Consider the following 18,747-nt stretch of genomic DNA (forward strand, 5'->3'; position numbering starts at 1 on the left):
CAAACCCAAGGCACCCAAACCAGACCCCCACACCCACTACATAGGAACTGGAGCAAGGTTACCAACGAGCAACTTAACTTCACCCTCACCCGAGACAACCACACTTGGGCACCCGACGCAGACAGAAATCTCCATACCTGGATCTCCGACTGCGCAGACGAGCTCACCCCGCTACGCAACCCCAACAGACAACGCCCCAGGAAAGCCGCCTGTTTCACCACCGCTCTCCAAGAAGCCAGACACACATGCAGACACCGGGAGAAGAACTGGAGAAACACCAAGACAACCAAAAACCACACCACCTACAAGGACGCCATGACGGACTACCACAACCAGATCAGAGTCACCAAGAGGAACTTTATCCACAACAAAATCCTGGCCAACTCCACCAACTCCAAAGGAACTTTTCAGTGTCATTGAAAAAATTCACCAACACACGCAGCGAACTCACAGACATCACCCCATCCCAAGACCTCTGTGATATGCTTGGAACCTATTTCCACTTCAAGATCAAAACCTCTACGACAACTTTATCGACCATACACAAGGTGCCACAGACGGTCCCCCACCCCCAGAAACACCAGCCAGCCCACCATCTCCAACTGGACACCAATCACATCCAAAGACACCACCTCGACCATGAAAAGCATCCACTCAGGAGCCCCCACCGACCCCTCTTCCCCTCACATCTACCACAGAGCCGCAGCTGCCATTGCACCCGAACTACAATGCACTATCAACACCACCTTCAAAACAGGCACCTTCCCAGACGACTGGAAGCATGCAGAAGTCAGACCTCTGCTCAAGAAGCCCACAGCTGACCCCACCGACCTCAAGAACTATCGACCCATCTCGCTCCTCCCCTTCGCAGCCAAAGTTGCTGAGGAAACAGTCAACAGGAAACTGACACGATTCATTGAAGAGAATGCTGTCCTCGACCCGGCCCAATCTGGATTCCGAAGCAACCACAGCACATAGACCGCCCTACTTGCCGCCATAGATGCCATCCACACCCTCCTTGACCAAGGCCACTCTGCAGCCCTCATCCTACTATACCTATCAGCGGACTTCGACACCATCTCCCACCACACACTAGTCGCCAGACTACATGACGCAGGCATACAAGGAACAGCCCTGGACTGGATCAGATCATTCCTCACTGGAAGGAGCCAAAGGATCAGACTCCCACCCTTCCTCTCCAACCCTCGAAAATCAACTGCGGAGCCCCACAGGGTTCATCCCTGAGCCCCACCCTCTTCAACATCTACATGGCTTCCCTCGCAGCCATCGTCCGACAACACAGCCTCAACATCGTATCCTACTCCAATGACACCCAGCTCATCCTCTCCCTCACCAAAGATCCCACCACTGCCAAACTCAACTTTCAGAAAGGAATGCAAGATGTCGCAGTCTGGATGACCAACAGCTGCCTGAAGCTCAACGCCGAACAGACAGAAGTCCTCATCCTCGGTACCACCCCTTATGCATGGGACAGCACCTGGTGGCCGACTGCCCTCGAAAGCCCACCTACCCCCTCAGACCATGCCAAGAACCTCGTCATCGTACTCGACTCATCACTCACCATGAACTGATAGGTCAACACCGTCACCTCCAGCTGCTTCAACACCCTCTGCATCCTCGGCAAGACCTTCAAGTGGAACCCCCCTGAGTCAAGGAAGACAGTCACCCACACACTCATCACCAGCAGACTGAACTATGGAAACGCACTCAATGTCGCATCAACAAGCCCCTAATCCGCAAACTCCAGACAATACAGAACACCGCCGCCAGACTCGTCCTCAGCATCCCCCGACACGAACACATCAGTCAACACCTACGAAGTCTCCACTGGCTCCCCTTGGAGAAAAGAGTCACTTTCAAAATCCTCACTCACGCCTACAAATGCCTACACAACAACGGACCCAAATACCTCAACAACAGAATCAACTTCCACGTACCCAAAAGAAACCTCCGATCTTCCATCCTCGCACTGGCTGAAACCACGCGCATCCACAGAGCCAGAGCAGGTGGAAGATCCTTCTCTCACATTGCAACCAAGACCTGGAACGAGCTACCAGGAGACATCAGATGCGCCCCCTCCCTGAACACCTTCATGAAGACCCTCAAGACCTGGCTCTGCAGCTAAACAGATCTGCGGATCCCCCCTCAGCACCTTGAGACTCTCACGGGTGAGTAGCGTTCTTACAATTCCCTGATTGATTGATTGATTGAAAGCAAAAGTATGGCATAGACTGCGAGAAGCCTTAAAATGCAGTCAATAAAGCATTCTTTGCTGAGTTGGTAAGCGCGCACATTAGAACAGGAATGTGATATGCAGCGCGTCACATAAAACGAGAGCAGTAAGAAGATGGAGGCTTGAAGTGACAGCAGGCAAAATGGCAAACGCAACTGAGGAGGCAGCAAAAACGCCTGAATACCTGTTATTCCTTTATGTTGGTGCAACGTTGGCACTGTCAATAGAACGTCGGGCAATTCATGGTCTCAAAACTGCACCTCATGTGAGGAACGAGTCAAGGGACCCGCGAAGAAAAGCCTCTAGCTGATGCCGCCTCACCGGAGCTCACGGAGCCACCACAATGTTCCGTGGGTGCCAAGCCACAGCCCCCCAGGTGTGTTCCTTTAAAAATATATTTTTCCATGCCTTGAATTTATTCCCATATCTGCCAGCTCACAGAGCCTGATGCAAAGTAAACTGCAGCCCACAGCTGAGATACGGATTCACCACCTTTCCCCAGCACTGATTGTGATTGGCCAGTCTTACCGATGCAAGCTCACACATGAACAAATAGGACAGTGCACAGTTCCATCTACCCAAGTGTGACTGTAGAGCAAGAGATCACTCTCAAGACTTAGACTGTTGGAAAGGAGTGCATTGGCACTTAGATCCATGTTCTCACTCAGTCAGACCTGTCATGTTCTGATAAACACAGACTAAATTCCGAGCAATGGCAGCTTCCAGTTATTGAAAGAAGACACTTTGCTATCAACTTTCAACCAAGGCGCATGGCCTTGACAGCTCTGCAGGGTCACACCAAAATCTTTGCTTTTACCCCCTCCTGAATTCATTTTTGTTAGCCTCAGTGCTAATGTGCTTGTGCTCACTCTGTAAAACTTGATCAAATGTATTTATAAGTCCATAACAAATTGGTATACCATAATCTCAGGACCAGTAAATTATGTGCTAGTACGGGCCCAGCAGCACTTTTTGTGCCACCCACTTAAGGACAACTTTAAAACATCACAGGCCGGCCCCCGCAGCCTGCATTCAGTTTTAACCTGCCAATTCGATTTGGCAACATAAGTCCTGTGCCAAGCCTCAAACTCCTTTCTATTGCATGTAAGTCACCCTTCAAGTAGGCCCTAGCTTATATGGCTGGGTGCTTTGTAATTAAAAGATGATTAATTTTGAAAATACCACTTTTAGAAAACTGGCATTTTCCTAACCAGTTTGGTGCTGCAGCCTGTTCCTGGGTGATATAATAGGGTGAATGTTAGAAAGACAACCTTTTGCCATGTTCACCCTCATTCTGTTCTGAATGATACTGATGGTAATATGACTCTGACTGGACCCTGGGCTCTCCTAACCAGGCCCAGGACAAGTTCCATGTGAAAAAAGGTAATGTAATAGGGTACACTTACACTTGGCAATGACAGACCCTATAACTCCCTAGTAGATAATAGAGCCAGGGGGTGCAATCCACTTATATGTCTTTACTATATAAAGGGGCATGAAGGTTTACAGGCCCAGCAGATTCCCTGCTCTTGCATGTGTGTGCTGCTGTGTGCCTGTTGTCTTCTTAAAGGTCGTCTTGCCTTGCAGCCTATCTTTAAATTTAATTCTCATCATTGATATTGATAGACCCTGTAAATCCTTGGTATATAATAGGACTACGGTGTTCAAACTACCAATAAGTCCCTAGTATGTAACAGGGCATGGGAGTTTAGAGGCCGAGCAGATTTCCTGCACTTGCAGAAGTGCACTGCTGAGTGACTTATCATTTTAAAGGCAGCCCAGCTTCACAGACTGTCTTTAAAAGCAAATTGTGTTCAACCCCGAGTTTGGTGGCATGGACACTTTAAAAGTGATAATCTACTTTATTTTTACATATTGGGCACTCTCCATGTCTCCCATTGGTTTCCCAGGGATGGAGGGACATAACTATGAGAAGGGACCTTATAAAATATGTATTATATAAGAACTGGGGGAGACAAACTGACCATTAAAAATGTTTTCATTGTAGATATTTAGCCCCATTGTGCAATATTGCAATTGTTTATTCTTAGAAATGGGGGTCTCTACTTGGCAGAGGTAGGTACTTTTGCCCACATAGGGCCCCTTGCTTCTAGTCAGGGTAAGGGTATACACACTTTAGATAACCCCTGCTCAACCCCTGGGTAGCTTGGTATGAACAGACAGACTTATCCCAAAGATAATGTGTAAAGTATTTGTAATTAAAAGAAATACACAGTAATACAGTGATAACACCACAAATGAAAACCACACCAGTTTAGAAAAATCAAGGATCTTTATCTAAACTCAACGAGACCAAAGCAACAAAAATCCAGCATACATGTACTGAGAATATGACTTTAAAAGGGTTTCAAACAACTTGGTTCGGGGAAAAATATGGATGCCTGATTTCTCACAAAGTACCTGTAGATGCGTCAAAATTCACAAAGTCAAACAGCCGCAGCGATGGAAAGCATCGAAAAAACCCAGATGCTTCAGTTCCTGAGACCATGGGGAGGCGATGCCACAATTCTGCTGCACGCAGGAGAAGTGGTGCGTCAAATCCGGTCTGTAGGTGAAAGTGATACGTCGATTCCGAGACAGTTCTGATCCGCGGATTAAGGTTTGGGAAAACTTGCCGAACAGGTACGATGCATGGAAATCGGCAATCAATGTGGCGGCATCAAGCAACACTGCATCAGTTTAGGCAGCGGTCTAGTGATACATGGAGATTCTTCTCACACAGCGGTGCAGCGTCGGAAAAACAGCCGCAAGAAGAGCGATGCTTTTATCTTATTGTAGTTGCGTTGCTTTCCCAGCTCCAAACAACAAGAACAACCTCCAGAGGCCCTACACAGTCACAGGCACCTCTAGGCATGCCAGATCTCCCAGCAAGGAAGTTCCGGGAAGCTTGTGGTCCTGAGACTTCCGATCAGGAGGCAAGCTCTACTCAAGGCCTTGGATATCTTAGCAAAGTCCTTGTCCTTTCCATGGCAGAAACAGGTACTGCAGGCCAACCTCAGACAGCACACTGCAAAGGGGCAGTACTCCTCCTCCAGATTCTCCAGTTCTTCTCCTTGGCAAAGGTTCCTCTTAGATTCCAGAAATGATCTAAAGTCCTGGGGTTTTAGGTCTAATACCTATACCCCAAAATGTCTTTGTTCTCTTTTTGCAAGGGTAATGTTTATTAAATTGAATGATCTTGTAAAAAAGTAAAAACACACCAAAAAACGCAGCCACCAATTGCTTTGGTTTTTGAATGTATATAAAGGTCCATAGTTGTTTTGTCCGTTTGTTTTTCTCAACTTTTTAAAAGTAGGCATTCTCTTGTTCAACCATCCTGTGCGCCTCTGCCTGGTTGTGGATTTACAGTCTGGTTCTGGAGGGGCAGGAAATGGGGATGTGCCTTCACTGTAGACAGGCCCCGAGGTGGGTAGAGGTGATACTGTCCCTTCCTGTATGACTCAGGGCTGGCTGAATAGACCTGGTCAGCCTTTGGAATGGTTGGAGGAGTGTTACTTACACCTGAATAGACTGTGTCCCCTTTTGCTGAATGCTGTCTCCACCCCCTCTGGTAATGCTGCACCAGTTAATACAGAACTTGTTTGGACTGGGCCCAGAGACTCTTGCCACAAAGAGATCAAATACATTTTGGGGTATAAATATTAGTCCTACAATCCCAGGACTTTTAGATTGCCTCAAGATAACCAGAGGATCCTGCCAGGAAGCAGACCAGAGGGACTGTGTGAGGAGAACCACCTTGTCTGAGAAAGAGGGGTGGGTTGACCTGCAGTTGCTGCTTCTGTGGTGGAGGAAAAGGACTGACTCTTTTTTCCCTAATTTGGTATTCTGCCTGGGAAGTCCAATCTCCAAGGACCTTTGCGTGCTGACCTCCTCTTCAGGAAACTCTGGGACATCAAACTTTCCAAGACTGCTAACTACTCTGACCCTTGTGTGCCCGTGGACTCTGCCAACTTTGCCATGCCACTCTTTGCTGTGTTGTGAGCCTTCTTGGGCCACAGCTGCGACCTACAGAGAACCCTGAGTGTCGGTTGGCTCTGCCGACATTTCCCCGCTGCTGTTGCCGGTGCCGCGCTGAGTCGGTGTGCCCAAGGGCTTCCCCCGCCCCCCCACTACTCCAACTCGTGGAGCCAGCAAATCTACAAGGAAGAGATCGGCCTCAGTGGTCAACTTACCCGCCAAGACGGATGCCACGGGAAGCCATAAGCCAGCGAGGAAATGCTCTGATTGGAAGAGCAGCCTGCTTGTCCCACTGCACTTTGAGGACCCAGCACCGGTGACGCTTTTCTCCCATGTGCCCCGGAAAATGAGATGGCACCTCAGCGCTATCCTGCAGTGTGAGCCTGCAGTCTGAGTGCACCCGGGACAGGACACAACTCCAGCAGGTACTGTGTGAATGGACCACTTGGCCTCAACTGTCTCCCCGGACACTTTGCTTTTTTTTTTTTAACACAGCACCACCACCCCAGCAGCCAGTGAGCAGGTAATCATGCCGCGGCCCATGTCCCTATCACCTGCAATTACTTCACTTCCTAAAGCACAGCACCACCACCCCAGCTGTCTGTGAGCGGGTGATAGTATGGCAGTCCGTGCTACCGTAAAATCGTCCTCCACTCGGGCATTCTTCAGTAACCACCGACGGTGCACTTCCAACGCCCCGGTGCCCCTCGTTCAATCCAGGTGTACCCTGCAAAACCCTGATTTTTGTGCCAAGCGATTAGTAATCCAGTTAAAAATTACGTGACTCTGAATGTGCCTACCAGGCAACAGCCAATGTCGTAGTCTCATTTCAGGCCGTTATTGATATCTTTGTGAGAACAGCAGTCGTTTTGATGGTAACCACTACTACACCTGTGTCTCTCTGCCAAATCGCAGTGCTTGAGTTCTTCTGCTAAGTGATTACTAAAGGCTATTGATTAAAAACCTGCATTCTTGCTAAAAACGTTTACTGATTACTACACCCCTCTTATCTACAGGGTCATCTATGTGATTAATTAATATGATTTATGAATCCTAATGTATTTTGATGTACTATACAGAAAATTTATTTTTGACATGACATGGCATGCAGCCTCTTTTGTGGTTTGACTGGTGCGTAACTAGTGAGTGAGTTTCTTTCACAAACGCTTTACATATTGCCTCTGGGATAACCTGACTGCTCTGCCAAGCTACCAAGGGGGTGAGAAGGGGTTATCTTGGGTGTGCAACTCCCTTACCCTGACTAGGAGTAGTGGGTTCTACCTGGCTTAGGTGTATCCCCTAGCCAAACAGAAACCCAATTTCTAACAGTAGTAATATCCAAGCAACTAGCTCTAACCCAGGGAAGCATGCAATAATACACAACCCAGTCAGTGGACAGAAATCCTGCTGACCCTGTTAAGAGAAGCTAACATATTGATTTGCAAAACAACTGGTAGCTGTGGTTTTAAAGTGCTATCTAATACATGACCACTCAGTCACATAGGCTCTGGAAAAGACCAGGTGAGATGCTCAGGCTGAACCATCTCATATATAAACACATATTTACTTATTATACCTTTGGCAAGGTCAAAAGTCTCACACACCCCAGATTGCCCCTCTCACTTCTTTCTGGAACAACTTGAGCTACTATAAGTTCCACTTTTTACTTTTTTTAAATGCGAAAGGCGGGACTGGGCTTATCATACAAATGAATGTTTTTTTTATAAAGACCAGGTGACCACTGATACCCAATAGCAAAATGAAAAATATATTAGTCATGAATTCATTTAGAGTTAGGGGAAAAACTGTTATCTCGTAGCATGCTAGCAATATTTGCAAGCCCACGTTTACTCTTTGCAGACATTCAGGCTCATTGGTGAAATGGTTAATGTCATGCAACTTTTTTAAACAGACCTCTGCACTTCAGAGAGTGTTTGGTAGGGATAAACTGCATGTTTCAGTGGTCTGCCTATTGTTCTATTTACAGACTTTCTGTGCTGTGCATACAATGCCCTGCATGGATCGAGAAAGGGGGTACAAAGAGATGACCCAGAAGGCCAGTCCATCGAGAGGGAAAGGGTGCACAAAGAGATGATCCAGTAGGCCAGTCCCTCCCAATAACCTACAAAGCATACCTGTCCCCCTCGGGAGTGACCTGTCTGGAGAGGCCAGTCCTTTATTACACATTCTACAGTGCATACCTGAAGCCCTGGGAAGTGATTTGTCTGGAGAGAATAGTCCATCTCTTCATCCTACAGCACACACACTGATAATTGGTCTGACCATAGAGTTCAGACCATCTGTACGCCCTAATATACAGATATTAGATGTTGTTTCAATACATTTATTGGGGTATTTAAAACCCTACTACATGTAAAAAGTCTCACATGCTACTATACTTTCAGACATATAAACACATAAGCATACACTTTAACACTTAGCTACATGCAAATAACACATATCATTAAACACTATCATACATGTACACACATGCACATCTTGACACTCAAACATTTTCTTAAACGTGCCCACTTAAACACAGACACACATCTGGCATACAAACATGCACATAATCACACACAAATACAATTTCTCACACCCTCTTACAGATATGCACAAATGCACAAAAACACATGCACAGGAATTCACATATATGTACCCTCTTACATGCAAACACCCTTTTACATACACAGATAAACACCCAAGGATACACTTACACAATTGCAGACATTCATATACTCACACGTAGATCCACTCTAACACGAGCTAACAAGCTTATCCCAAAGGCAATGTGTAAATTATTTGTACTCAAAACACACAGTAATACAGTGATAACACCACAAATGGACAACACACCAGTTTAGAAAAATAAAGTATCTTTATCTAAACTCAACAAGACCAAAACACAGAAGTGATGTGACTAATCCGGACTGTAGGGAGAAGTGATGTGCCGACTCTAATATGGTTCTCGTCCATGGGAGATGTGTCTGGAAAACTTGCAGCACAGGAGTGATACATGGAAATCTGGGATGCGTCGGCGATCGATGCGGCAGGGACAAGTGGAGCTGCTCTGGTATTTTCCACCACAATCCCACGATGGGTAGGTTCTTGCTGCCGCAATAGGTGCTGAGTCATCTCCGCAGCAGTCCGGCGATGCATGGGTATTCTTCTTGCACAGTGGTTGCAAAAAGGGCAATGCACTGATTTCTTCAGTTCTTTAGGTTTCTTCCAGTTCCTAACAGCAGGAACAACCTCTTGGCTGGTCAGAACTCTCGGCAGCAGAGTTCAGGGGAGCTGCGGGTGAAGTATTTGTGTCCCTGAAACTTCAGAACAGGAGGCCAGCACACACAGCCTATTGGATATCTTATTCAAGCAGGTTCAAAGCAAAGTTCATTTTTCCCTCTGCTTGGCAGAAACAGCAACTGCAGGCCAATTCCACACAGCACACAGCGAAGGGGCAGTACTCCTCCAGTTTCTCCAGCTCTTCGCCTTGGCAAAGGTTCCTTTTGGATTCCAGAAATAATCTAAAGTTCTAGGGTTTAAGGTCTACTACTTATACTCCATTGTGTCTTTGTGCAAGGGTCTCTGAGCCCAGACCAAACCAGTTATGTCCTTCCTGGTGCAGTATGACCACAGAGGGTGAAGACAGCAATGTGCAAGGGAGACAGGCTCTAGTCAGGTGCAAGGACATCTCCTTCCACCATTCTAAATGCAGCCAAGAACGATTTAGCTCAGCTCTGAGTCATTCAGGAAGGCCCAGGCACACCTCAGCCCCCCCAATTGGCTTTCTACAGTAAATGCACATCCTCAGCCCCTGTCACTCTAGAACCATTCAGTCAATCCACAAACAGGCATAGGCACAAGAAAATGGTTAAACAAGAAAATGCCTACTTTCTAAAAGGTGCATTTTTTAAAACACAGTTTAAAACCATCTTTACTAAAAGATGTGTTCTTAAATTCTGAGTTCAGAGAGCCTAAACTTTACATCTATATCTTGTCCAAATGAAAAGTTATACTTGCAAGATGTTACAAAGTATTTCCCATTCTATCTTACGAGGCAGATATTCTTTCAATAGTGAAAAACGAAATTGGCAGCATTTCACTATCAGTACATGTCACACATACCAGTACATGTCCTACCTTTCACATACACTGCACCTTGCCCATGGGGGTACCATGGGACTACCATTGGGGTGTCTTACATGTAAGAGAAGAGAAGGTTATGGCCTGGCAAGTGAGTGCACTTGCCAGGTCAACACTGCGTGTCCACATGGGAGGTCCAAACTGTGCACAGACACTGCAGAGGCAGGTCTGATATACCTTTTCAGGGCTACTCATGTGGATGGCAAAATTAGCGCTGTAGACCCACTAGTAGAATTTGATTTACAAGCCCTGGCACCCTCAGTGCTCTTTACTGGGGACTTACCAGTAAATCAAATATGCCAATCAGGGAGACCCAATTACAATAACAATTTAAACATGGAGAACTTGCACTTTGACACGGATCAGCACTGGCAAGTGCCCAACACATCTAAGCCAGCAAAAACTAAATCCAGCACAGCATCAAAATAAAGGAGGTGTCAAAATGTCAGGGGAAACCACACCAAAGATGCCAAGTAAACATCAGCCCTCACGACTATGCCTTCTCTCTTCAACGTCAACTCATCTGCAACTTTCATGGACAGTTACAGCCTGGGGTGTACTGCCCTTTCCTTAGGTCACCCCTCCCTGATATACTTTTTTACAAGTCCTTGGTCTTCACCTAATCTCACACAATCGAACCACTCCTTCTCATCAAGTCCATTTTCAATGCATGCATCAATAGCTGCTACAAGGCAATCCTCACCCTCTTCTTCCTCGCCTAACATGTGAGATATATTCCATGTCTGTGCTGCCCTGGAAAGATAGTCTGCTCTAACATTTCTTTCCCCAAGAATATTTTGAATTTCGAAATTGTACTGCAACCATTTTCAACCTAATCTGGCAATTCTAGGCATGTGATCTTTTATGACATTTCCACTCAGAATACTATCCAATGGCTTGTTGTCTGTCAATATTATGAACTTCCTTCCCCACCCAAAACATGTTTTACTATCTCGTAATGCCCTCAAAGCAAACCCAACTGTCCTTTCGACATTTCCAGCATATTGCGATGGATTACACCTAAACCACTGTTGCTTGCATCCACCATTATAACACATTGAAACTTAGAGTTAAATTTAGCCAGCAATTTTCCCAAAATTATTTCTGATTGTAGTGCATCAAAATGTCTTATACACCTCTCATCCCAGACAAAAACTTATTTTTTTTTAAACAAAATTCTTACATTTTCAGTTTTGCACCAGAAATGTTTATACAGTGGCCATAAAATTCACACACACCTGAAAACGAAGCAACCTGTTCTTTGTGACCCGTGTGGGAGTATCCTTAATAGCATCTACTTAATCTTGATGTGGTTCTACACCTTTTTGGGATATTACATGTCCCAAATATTCCATAGAGGACTTTCCAAGCACACATTTATTGATGTTTGCTACTATTTCACCCTGTTCCAACCTTGGAACAAAGAATGGCAATGAGGCACAAATTACTGCACCACCCAGTATAGTCACACCTAAGTCATACATTTTATATTGCCCACCTCAAATGACCAGCTGCCACATGCTCATAAATCAGATAAAAATATAACAACAATATGAGAGGCAATATGATCACAAGAACTGAAGTGTTCAAGTTCCAACAGTTTCAATCCACAGTTCCCAATGTGAACAGGAAAATTATTTATTCAAATTTCTTCTTTATCAGGCATACAGGTGCAGCCAACACATTTCGCCCAACAACAAGGGCTTCTTCAGTGCTGCAAACACATATATAAATACACATGTATACACCAATTTGCACTCAAATACATTAAAAAGACATATACACATATAAACAATCAAGCAGAACTCCAAAAACGCAAAACGATTTATAAAACAAATTTCAACTAACAAAGTGATGACATACCCAACAGTGAACAACACTAATAACTAACAAAAATCAAAATTATGCAGACATATCGTCAAATCCAAAGAATCATTTTAAAAAAAAATGTACATCACAAATGTATTTCAAAGTATAATCTCATAGAATCTTGTGCCAGAATCATATATAATTGTTAAAAATAGTACACGTATAAAAAAATTGCCCAAGGTGGGAAAAAAAATATAACTGACAGTGGTGTGCATAATAGAAGTTAAAAGAAACAATCCTAACTCCTGATGTGTCCGCTAATGACCAACCAGAGAGGTGTCCAGATTAAGAACACCTAAATGTGCATTTATCCACCGTATAGCCCGAGTAGTGACATACAACCGTATAGAAGTAGGCTTACCACTATAAAGTCGTATCAATAAATGTTGATCATGTTCAAACACCCCAGATTCCTCCCACAAATCCTCAGTTCCTCTTTATAATTTCAAATCGGTCATCCTTCAAAAACTAGTAATAGTAGGAATGTGAGATGTAAGAACCTATGCAATATATAATAAATCAAATATTCTACACATTTTTGGATGCTTGAAAGAGCAAGCTTCATAAGCAAGCCCATAGTGATGAGGCAGGAAAACCAGGCAGTTTTCAAAGTGCTCATATGCAGAAAAAATCTATCCTGTAACCCAATGTGGGAGAGCATGCAATTCACCAAGTGATGAGGGTACACCAAGGCCATGTAGAAATATTAAACAACAACTTCTTTGCCCCTGAGTATGTGTCCATATGTTCAAGATGTTCTCATGATTAAACATCACGCCCCTCACTGAAAAACCTCATGTTTACATGCATGACTTGAGTGACACACATTTTATGGTACCTGTAGATGCAGAAGTGAAATGGTTGTATTTTGGTTTTGCACGACAACATCAAGTATTCAGAAGAAACGGGTCAACATAGGTGAGAGAGCAGCCATGGTTCAGAAGTTCATTATCCTGTACCAAGCAGTAAAAATAGAAACCTAAGCCCACACATTTTTTCATTCAAATAGGGCTAAACGTTCCACACAACCAATGTCAGTCCTAGTAGTGCGTGCGGCAACCCCACGAATATACCCTCTGTGCTCGGCTTTAAATAAACAGACAGTCTGCAGCCTCCATTCACAGACTACCCGCAAACCACCCCAACTACCTGATAAGCCCATGCAACGGTGGCTGGTAGACACAACCACCCAATATACTCCCACATAAAACCTAGCCTCAAATAGACATCGCACACAACAGAAAACTTTCAGACCATGTGTGAATCACAGAAAAAAAGGACACAACGCAATTTGCATATAAATCCCATTCCTTGAACCAATTAATCCAAACAATGCAATATCCAGGCTTCTTATTTGTACTTACAAGTGTCCTCTGAAGTTTCTTTATGCCGCACAAGTCAACCTGCTCCTCCCGCACCTCCTCATTTATTGAGACAAATCTGGCTACTGGAAGTTAAAGAGGCTAGGTACAAGACATCTCCGCAACAGTAGACCGCTAACCGAAGAACTGAAACTCATTACTGACCAACTCTACTACCCCCTCCCATTACGTCTTGCAATGGCCCGACTTCTCAAAGAAAGGTACAACAGCCCCTCGGCGTCCGTTGGATTGAATCAGTAATAGAGCTCAAAAAACCCTACACGGGATCACAATAATGTTCTGACAATGTTTAAACCAAGTAGGTGCTACGTACAGATGTAGTACAAGGCTCATTAATTCAATTGATCAATAGCGATCTAGTTACTGAATCCACACTTGTCTGAATACAAACGATGCCAAAATAAAAAACAAACTGCCACTACATGTTTGGATTCACTCGGCGCCATATATAGTCAAGTAATCAGTGCACCAAACAAATAATACGTAACACATTTAGCAAGAATAACGCAGATAACTCGTATGTTATAAGTATTCCCACATATGTCGGATTCGGAAAGATTCTAAAACGAGCTCATGGAATATTTTCTTGTATAGCCCAAAATGCTCTTTAGTCCACGAGATGTGATACAACCAAGGCAAAAGATCCAGTTCATGTCAAAACATAGTCAACTCACATAATTCTGAGTAATTTGGGGAAAAATGCCTATCACAAGAGCATAGGAACAAAGCACGAGCGGCATCTAAGTGCTGCTGTTCATGTTCTGTTGCACTTAACTAAGCCTGGGCGTTGAACTACGCTCCGTTCGCGGAGCTTGCTAAGTTTAGGTAACTTTGCGATTCGCGTAGAGCGTGAAGTTGCAGATTGCTACGTCTTACCTTGATTCTGCGATCGCCAACTTGCTTTTCTGTCTGTTCGCGAGCGCCACGAGATTTGTACTATGGCTGCCCAAGCCCGCGAGAGTGTGCGACCCCGAACACGTCATTGGTGCGCGCGAGCTGACTTCCGGCGGCTGTTTTGGTAAAATCGCGATCCCGAACATGGAAAAACTGCAATCTGTCGAAGAATATCTCACGAGCTTCATAAAACCTTCTCTAAAATGATCATTTTGCTCAGAAAACTCCTCAGATTGTGATCTTGCTGTAGTCTTTTGTGTAAGAAAGAGTCCTTTAATTTTTTTAACTCTTTTTTTTCAAGAGGAAGGAAGTGCCCCTGAGTCTACAACTTCCTGTTCCTGTCCAGCAGGCTCCTCCCACGTGCTTTGTGCATGTGTTGTTCACTTTCATTTGGATTTGGAGCTGGAAGGATCACTTTTTGTGTCTGTCTGCTGCATCATACCATTGGATTGGATTTATTTGAGGAATTTTTGATTTGAGATTTAATTTACTACAAGTAAGTTGGAGAATTGGTGTGTTTGTTTCATTGGGGCTTGTTTGTACCTACATTTTTCTGGGATTTTTATGGTTTTTGAAAATTATTGTTGTGGTGGGTGGCCTGTACTACTTTCAATAGGGGCCTAGTTGTTTTTCTCTGCAATTTCAGCCAGTAGGGTACCCATGGGTCCATGTTTTGTGGTGTCTGTAGAATTTCTACATCATGTAGGGCATGGATGGCATAGGAAATGCTAAACGTGGCTGTGGTGTATTTCACTGTTGGTGTGTGTGTGTGATTTACCTTTGTTGGATGTGTGTGCTTGTGGCCTAGTAGTCTTCCAGTAGGCCCAGAGGTAGTCAGCCTCCAATCTGTGGTGCGTGATTTAAATGTACAGTTGGTGTTGTCTGGTGATGTTCCTTTACTCCATGGATGGCTTTGGATTTTATTGCAAAAGGTGTGTTTGGGGTGGAATAGCATTTTTTGGGTGTGTGCTAAATAAATTGGGCTTTTTTGGCCAGTATGTAAGGCAAGGAATTCAGCTCGTGAACTTTCGGTAACTCTGCACAGCACGACAACGCGGCCTTACAGTTTGTCATGTTTGCGCTCGCAATATGCGTGTTCGCGCATGCGAGAAAGCCTTTTTGTGCAGTTCGCGATCCCGAACACGCAGCTTTTGCAATCTGGCAAACAATATCTCGCGAGCAACATAGACCCTTCTCGAAAACGCTTTTTTGTGCATTTCTGCACAAAAAACTCCTCAGGCTGTCATTGAGCGGTAGGTTTGGAGCAGGGAGAAGCTGTTATTTGTCTGGAAAACTTTTTTATGAGAGGGATTAAGTTCCACAGACACTACAACTTCCTGTTCCTGTCCTTTGCAATCACTTTTTGTTTATTATTGTGGTTGGTGGGCTGAGCATGTGTGTGGCGTCCATTTTAGGAAGGCATGCATTGAGCCTTTGCCATAGGCGTACATTAACTGTCTCCCATTTCTTGTGGTTGTTGTGGGTGTGTGGCGGCCATTTTGTGGAGCCATCCAAGCAGTGTGCTTGCTTTTGCCATCCGGTTCCAAGCTTGTGGCCTAGTAGTCTTCCAGTAGGCCCAGAGGTAGTCAGCCTCCAATCTGTGGTGCGTGATTTAAATGTACAGTTGGTGTAGTCTGGTGATATTCCTTTACTCCATGGATGGCTTTGGATTTTATTGCAAAAGGTGTGTTTAGGGTGGAATAGCTTTTTTTGGGTGGGTGCTAAATAAATTGGGCTTTTTTGGCCAGTATGTAAGGCAAGGGATTCAGCTCGCGAACTTTCGGTAAGTCTGCACAGCGCGACAACGCGGACTTACAGTTTTCGTCATTTTTGCGCTCGCAATATGCGTGTTCGCGCACGCGAGAAAGCCTTTTTGTACAGTCCGCGATCCCGAACACGCAGCTTTTGCAATCTGGCAAACAATATCTCGCGAGCAACTTAGACCCTTCTCGAAAACGCTTTTTTGTGCATTTCTGCACAAAAAACTCCTCAGGCTGTCATTGAGCTGTAGGTTTGGAGCAGGGAGAAGCTGGTATTTGTCTGGAAAACTTTTTTATGAGAGGGATTAAGTTCCACAGACACTACAACTTCCTGTTCCTGTCCTTTGCAATCACTTTTTGTTTATTATTGTGTTGGGAGTGCTGAGCATGTGTGTGGCGGCCATTTTAGGAAGGCATGCTTTGTGCCTTTGCCATAGGCGTACATTGACTGTCTCCCATTTCTTGTGGTTGTTGTGGGTGTGTGGCGGCCATTTTGTGGAGCCATCCAAGCAGTGTGCTTGCTTTTGCCATCCGGTTCCAAGCTTGTGGCCTAGTAGTCTTCCAGTAGGCCCAGAGGTAGTCAGCCTCCAATCTGTGGTGCGTGATTTAAATGTACAGTTGGTGTTGTCTGGTGATGTTCCTTTACTCCACGGATGGCTTTGGATTTTATTGCAAAAGGTGTGTTTGGGGTGGAATAGCATTTTTTGGGTGTGTGCTGAATAAATTGGGCTTTTTTGGCCAGTATGTAAGGCAAGGGATTCAGCTCGCGAACTTTCGGTAACTCTGCACAGCGCGATAACGCGGACTTACAGTTTTCGTCATTTTTGCGCTCGCAATATGCGTGTTCGCGCACGCGAGAAAGCCTTTTTGTACAGTTCGCGATCCCGAACACGCAGCTTTTGCAATCTGGCAAACAATATCTCGCGAGCAACATAGACCCTTCTCGAAAACGCTTTTTTGTGTATTTCTGCACAAAAAACGCCTCAGGCTGTCATTGAGCTGTAGGTTTGGAGCAGGGAGAAGCTGGTATTTGTCTGGAAAACTTTTTTATGAGAGGGATTAAGTTCCACAGACACTACAACTTCCTGTTCCTGTCCTTTGCAATCACTTTTTGTTTATTATTGTGGTGGGTGGGCAGAGCATGTGTGTGGCAGCCATTTTAGGAAGGCATGCATTGTGCCTTTGCCATAGGCGTACATTGACTGTCTCCCATTTCTTGTGGTTGTTGTGGGTGTGTGGCGGCCATTTTGTGGAGCCATCCAAGCAGTGTGATTGCTTTTGCCATCCGGTTCCAAGCTTGTGGCCTAGTAGTCTTCCAGTAGGCCCAGAGGTAGTCAGCCTCCAATCTGTGGTGCGTGATTTAAATGTACAGTTGGTGTTGTCTGGTGATGTTCCTTTACTCCATGGATGGCTTTGGATTTTATTGCAAAAGGTGTGTTTGGGGTGGAATAGCATTTTTTGGGTGTCTGCTAAATAAATTGGGCTTTTTTGGCCAGTATGTAAGGCAAGGCATTCAGCTCGCGAACTTTCTGTAACTCTGCACAGCGCGACAACGCGGACTTACAGTTTTCGTCATTTTTGCGCTCGCAATATGCGTGTTGGCGCACGCGAGAAAGCCTTTTTGTACAGTTCGCGATCCCGAACACGCAGCTTTTGCAATCTGGCAAATAATATCTCGCGAGCAACATAGACCCGTCTCGAAAACGCTTTTTTTTGCATTTCTGCACAAAAAACTCCTCAGGGTGTCACTGAGCTGCAGGTTTGGAGCAGGGAGAAGCTGTTATTTGTCTGGAAAACTTTTTTATGAGAGGGATTAAGTTCCACAGACACTACAACTTCCTGTTCCTGTCCTTTGCAATCACTTTTTGTTTATTATTGTGGTGGGTGGGCTGAGCATGTGTGTGGCGGCCATTTTAGGAAGGCATGCATTATGCCTTTGCCATAGGCGTCCAAACTTGTGGCCTAGTCGTACAGTAGGCCCAGGGGTACAACTCAGCAATCATCACGGCGGGTGCATGGAATGTAAACAACTGTTTTTGTGTTGTGCATTGAATTTCAACATCATGTATGGCTTTGGATTGAATTGTAAAATGTGGCCTATACTTTTTTACGGGGTTAGATTTCACTTTTTGGGTGTTGTAAATAAATGCCTTTAGTTTTTATGTTCATATGTTCGTTGTATTGTTGCTCCCTGATGCTGCATCCATCCCATAAGATTCACACTTTTATTTAGGTCAAACAGGCTAGACTACATTTATATTTTTGTTCCTTGCTATTCTTCTTCCTCAGTGTACACAATACAAATACAACAGGATCCCTGGCCTTGTCAGTCTCTTAAGAGTCTTAATGGCTGGCTATACTGGTGATATTGTTCACTGACTTCATAAAATTTAATAATTGTGTTGACCACCCACCAGACAATAATAAGTTATATGTTAAATTATGGGTCTTTTGACTGATGTTCTTC

The sequence above is a fragment of the Triturus cristatus genome, chromosome 4_1 (genome assembly GCF_964204655.1).
Source record: "Triturus cristatus chromosome 4_1, aTriCri1.1, whole genome shotgun sequence".
In the NCBI taxonomy this organism is placed as follows: domain Eukaryota; kingdom Metazoa; phylum Chordata; class Amphibia; order Caudata; family Salamandridae; genus Triturus; species Triturus cristatus.